This window comes from Neophocaena asiaeorientalis, unplaced genomic scaffold (genome assembly GCF_003031525.2).
Source record: "Neophocaena asiaeorientalis asiaeorientalis breed wild unplaced genomic scaffold, Neophocaena_asiaeorientalis_V1.1 scaffold198, whole genome shotgun sequence".
NCBI classification, from domain to species: Eukaryota; Metazoa; Chordata; class Mammalia; order Artiodactyla; family Phocoenidae; genus Neophocaena; species Neophocaena asiaeorientalis.
In genome coordinates, this window is record NW_020175221.1 from 7,651,271 (window position 1) to 7,657,572 (window position 6,302).

Below are 6,302 nucleotides of genomic sequence, written 5' to 3' on the forward strand. Positions count from 1 at the left end.
CTTTTTTTATTTTTTTGTGGTACGCGGGCCTCTCACCATTGCGGCCTCTCCCGTTGCGGAGCACAGGCTCCGGACACGCAAGCTCAGCAGCCATGGCTCACGGGCCCAGCCGCTCTGCGGCATGTGGTATCTTCCCGGACCGGGGCACGAACCCGTGTCCCCTGCATCGGCAGGCGGACTCTCAACCACTGCGCCACCAGGGAAGCCCGCCAAGTGCCTTTTTAATCATTTACATGTGCTGTTCTCTGCTGTTCTGGTTCTTTACCAAACAGACTTTACCTGCCCCTTTGCTATCTCCACAGAACATCCTATGGACTTCCTCACTGACCACCCTTCTGAAGTATATCTCCCCTTTTAATCACTCTTACAACACAGTACTTTTCTCAGAATGTACCATCTGCTTCTTGTCTTCTCCCACTAGACCATATGCTGCACCATGACTGTTTTCACTCGCTATTGTGTACCAGGCCCACTGCCTGGTACTTCCAGGCATTCAACAACTGTCTGTGAAGATGAATGAGGTGTGAGGAGAGGCAGGGCAGGGTGTTCTTACCGAAGTAGAGGAAGGAAAGTTTCTGGAAGCAAGAGTATTGGCAACAGATGTTACAAACTAAGAAAAGACTTCCAGATCTCATAAATAGATCAAGCTTTTGAGAGCGGCTTGAATTAAGGGTGGTGAGGAAGGTCACTGTAAGAGGTCCCACAGCCACCTACACATTTGGTGGTTTGCTAGAAGGACTTGCAGGACTCAGAGGCTATCATTTATTGTAGAGAAAGATATACAACAGGATCATCAAGGGAAAGAGACACATCACATGGAGTCTGGAGGAATCTATGCATAAGCCTCCTACGTGTTGTGCGATGTCTCTGCCCAGAGAAGCCTGCTGGAGACTCGGGAGTCCAAGGATTTTATTGAGGGCTGGTTACAGGCACAAAGACCAAAATCATAACTATCAAAACTCCAGACACCCAGAAGGAAAGCAGGCATTCAGTGCCCCAAGCAGGCAAAAGTGTTATCTGAAAAGCAAGGAACTTTTCAAAAGCCAAATTCTCAGGCTCCAGCCAAGAGCCAACCCTGCAAGTAGGCCCTTCTAAAGACAGCAACCTCAGGCCTGCTATGTTAAAAACTCTTCCCTGCACAGTCACCAAGCATAATTTATTTAGGGAATGAATACAAACCAAAAGGTGGTGTACCAAGTAAAGAATACTCTTTACAGATATGATGAAGAAACAGAACACATAAGAGGCTGAAGAATGAGATATTTTAGGATAGGAAAGGCCCTCACTGATTTGCAGACAAAACAGAAATAACTAGCAGAGACTAAAGATAATATTAGCATTGGGGGGAGCCCAAGAAAGGACTAAAGAAGAATACAGGGAACAACTTGGAAAGGCTTTTTGGCTTTCCCCACCCAGCAGTACTTAGTGACTTGAGGAGATAAGCCTCTAAAGTTAATAAAGGGCTTTTTTTGCATTCAAGTGACCTTGGGTTCTTAGAATGAAAGAGACTGTCTCATTGAAATGGTTGACCAAAATGCTTACATACAGGCAAATGGGTCCAGAAAAAAGGCCATGGACCAAGAAAACAGGGAGAGGCTGAAAGATTAGAGGTCAGGATCTAATCCCAAATTCATTGTAAGTGAAAAGTAAGGAAACTGATTAAGGAAGAGAATTTCATAATTGAAAATCTGAGATGCAATTGTTCCAACAATAAATAAACCCAAAGGGCTTCCCTGCTGGTGGAGAGGAAAATGGAGATAAGAAACACTGAAGGTAGGTCCAGAAGCAGGATAGCCAGCACGTTGGTTCTTAAGTGTGGATTCAGAAGACCGCGCCGGTTTCTATGCTTATTGGGGAAAGTGGGAAGGTGCCCTGGAGCTTAATACACAGTGGCAAAAATAAAAATAAAATATAAGGAGAGAGTCATATGAGAAAATGCATGCTCTTCAGGTTAGGGGTTGTTGAATACTGGTGGTGGTACAGGAATATGCCCACCTCTTCTCACTGAATCAATCTTACCCACAAGACATTTTAAAATATAAGGAATAGTCTATATTGGGGAGGATTAGCCAGAAGGAAAGGAAATATTATGAATGGAAAGTAGATTTCCATTAAAATTTTTTAAATGGAGTATTATGGGATAAGCACTTAACTAAAAGCTTTATTATATTCTTGTTTAGTCCACAACAATCCTGAGGGGAGATGGATAATATATTCCCAATTTACAAATGAGGAAATTGACGCTAAGCAACTAAATTTTCTGAGGTCGCTCAGCTAATGAAGAAAAATGAAAAGACCATTCCAAAATAATCTGAGCAGTATACTGGTGTAAGGATAGACATATTAGATCTATGGAATAGAATTGAGAGTTCAAAAATGTGTTAACAAATACAAACTACTGTACATAAAATAGATAAGCATCAATGATTTACTGCATAGCACAGGGAACTATATCAATATCTTATAATAACCTATAATGGAAGATAATCTGAAAAATATATACAACTGAATCACTTTGTTGTACACCTGAAACTAACACAATATTGTAAATCAACTCTACTTCAAACAAAAAAAGAAAGAAGTAAACCCATCTGTCTGTGGAAAGCTGATTTTCAACAAGTGTGCCAAGACTGTTCAATGGGGAAAGAACAGTCTTCTCAACAAATGGTGCTGGGACAACTGGATATCCATATACAAAAGAATGAATCTGGACCCTTACCTCACACCACATGCAAAAAGTTAACTAAAAGTAGATCATAGAGCTAAGTGTAAAAACTAAAAACATCTGTAATTTAAAGCACACCATCAAGAAAGTATTTAAATGACAACCCACAGAATGGGAGGAAATATTTGCAATCACATCTCTGATTAGGGACTTGTATTTAGAATATAGGAAGAACTCTTACAAGTCAGTAATGAAAAGACAATCCAATTAAAGAATGAGTCTTTTGGTGGTATAAGAAGAAGGCCTGGACAACCAGAACCGCTTTTCTGGATTGGTTCCATCGATGCTTTGTCCCTGAAGACAGGAAGTACCTTGCCAGTAAGGAACTGCCTTTTAAAGTTCTTTCAATATTGGACAATGCCCCCAGCCACCCAGAACTCCATGAGTTCAACATTGAATGCGTCAAAGTGATCTACTTGTCCCCAAACATAATGTCTCTAATTCAGCCTCTATATCAGGGGATCATAAGGACCTTTAAGGCTAATTATACATGGTACTCTATGAAAAGGATTGTCACACTATGGAAGAGAACCCTGATAGAACATCAGGAAAGTGGAAGGATTATACCATTCAAGATGCCATCGTTGTTACAGAAAAAACTGTGAAAGCCATCAAGCCTGAAACAATATATTTTTGCTGGAGAAAACTGTGTCCAGATGTTGAGCATGACTCCCCAGGATTTACTACATAGCCAGTCAAGGAAACCATGAAAGAGAGAGACTGTGGATATGACAGAAAAAGTGGAAGCTGAAGGGTTCAAGATATGGATCTTGGAGAGATTCAAGAGCTAACAGACACCACACCAGAAGAATTCACAGAAGACAACTTGATGGAGGTGAGCGCTTCTGAACCAGTGCCAGACAATTAGGAAGAAGATGTAAAAGAAGCAGTGTCAGAAAACAAATTGACATTAGACAATCTGGCAGAGGGTTCCAATTATTCAAAATTGCTTTTAACTCCTTTTATAACATGGGCCTTTCTGTGATACAGGCACTGAAACTAAAGCAAATGGTAGAAGAAAGATTGGTACCATATATTATAGAAACATTTTCAGAGAAATGAAAAAGCAAAAAAGTCAGAAAATTATTATGTATTCTGTAAAGTTCACCAAGTGTGCCTGCCTCTCCCTCCTCCCCTTCCACCTCTTGTTACCCCTGAGACAGCAAGACCAACCCTTCCTCTCCCTCCTCCCCCTCAGCCTACTCAATGTGAAAATGACAAGGACCAAGACCTTTATGATGATCCACTTCTACTTAATGAATAGTAACTAATCATCATGTCATACAGCTAATAAGCTTATCTGTTGTGTATGTGTGTGTCTTCATGTGGAAATCTAATAACTGTACAGCAAGAACTGTATGAGACTTTTTTGTGACATCATCATCGTCACCTAAGTATTCATCATGTATAACATCGTGTGCAAGACTAGTATTAAAGTGGATAGCCTACCCTTATATAGGCATAAGGTGAGTGATATTTAATATAAAATTAACAATGTGTTAGTTTTCTTACTGTGTATCAGCAAATTAGATAAGGGGGGGTATTTTTTAAGTAACAATGTTTCCAATGCTATATTACGAATATGACTGTAATACTGTATGCCATAAACATTTAAAAACGATTCATTCATTAGTGTATAGGCTAGGCTATAGCAAAGCAATTGTATCAATTACACTAGGCTACCATTGAACTATCATAATGCTGCTTCTTCATTATCAATGCATGAATCATTATACCTGTAAATAAATATGAATTTCCTTTTCACATTATCTTTCCATTTTTGATATTTAGTGTTAGTAATATGTATAACATCTACAGTGTTTTGTATCATAATAGACAATATTGATGTAGGTATTGACAATTCATCTCATAAACAGAACAATGTAATTTTACAGTATCAATAAACACAGTACAGTACTGTAAATCTATTTTTTCTTCTTTATGATTTTCTTAATAATATTTTCTATTCTCTAACTTATTTTATTGTAAGAATACAGCATATAATACATATAACACAAAATATGTGTTAATTGATTGTTTATGTTATCAGTAAAGCTTCTAGTCAACAGTAGGCTATTAGTAAAGTTTTGGGGGAGTCAAAAGTTATATGTGGATTTTCAGTGGTGCAGGGGGTAGGTGGATGGTTTGCACCCCAAGCCCTACATTGTTCAAGGGTCAATTGTATATTGCAAAATGCTCACCACAATAAGTCTTATTAACATTCATCACCACATACAGTTACAAAAATATTTTTCTTTTTCTTTACTTTTTTCTCTTTCTTTATTCCTTTTTTGTTCTTTCTTATGATGAGAACTTTTAAGATCTACAGGACTTTGTAGGCTCCAGTCAAGATGGCAGAATAGAAGGACGTGGAGCTCACCTTCTTCCACAAATACATCTACATCTGAAACAATTCTTACAGAATACCTACTGAAGGCTGGAAGAATATTTCAAACACCCAAAATCGCAAGAAAGATCTCCATATAACCAGGTGGATCTTGGACGGAGGACAAAATGGCAGAGTAGAAGGAACTGAGCTCACCTCCCGTCATGAAAGCACCAAAATCACAACTAACTGCTAAACAACCATCAACAAAAAAAGACTGGAACCTACCAAAAAAAGATATTCTACTTCCAAAGACAAAGAAGAAGGAGGGGCACATTCGCAACACAAGCAAATCCCATACCTGCTGGGTGGGTGACCCACAAACTGGAAAATGATTATATTGCATAGGTTCCCCCACAGGAGTGAGAGTTTGGAGCCCCATGTCAGGCTCCCCAGTCTGGGGGTCTGGCATAGGGAAGAGGAGCCCCCAGAGCATTTGGCTTTGAAGGCCAGAGGGGCTTGATCATGGGAACTCCACAGGACTGGGGGAAACAGAAACTCCACTCTTAGATGGTACACACAAGGTCTTATGAACACCAGGACGAGGGGAAAAAGCAGTGACTGCATAGAAGCCTGTACCAGACCTACCTACTGGTCTTAGAGGGTCTCCTGGGTAGGGGGCGACTATGGATCACTGTGGGGACAAGGACACTGGTGGTGGTGGTACTGAGGAGTACTCATTGGCATGAGCTCTTCTGGAGGCAGCCATTTTGATGCCAAGACCTGATACACCCAACAGCCCGTAGGCCCCAGTCTGGGACGCCTCAGACCAAACAACCAACAGGGTGGGAAAACAGCCCCACCCATCAGCAGACAGCCTGCTTAAAGTCTTCCTGAGCCCAGAGCCACCTCTAAACACACCTGTTGAGCACTTCCCCGGTGGTCCAGTGGTTAATACTCCATGGTCCCAATGTAGGGGGCACAGGTTCGATCCCTGGTTGGAGGAGTTCCGCATGCTGCAAGGTGTAGCCAAAAAAATAAAACAAAAAACACCCCTTGACATGGGCCTGCCCACCAGAGGGACAAGACCCAGCTTCACCCACCAGTGAGCAGCACCAGTTCCTCCCACCAGGAGTCCTGCACAAGCCTCGTAGACCAGCCTCACCCACCAGGGGGCAGACACCAGAAGCAAGAGGAACTACAATCCTGCAGCCTGTGGGACAACAAACACAGAAAGTTAGACAAAATGAG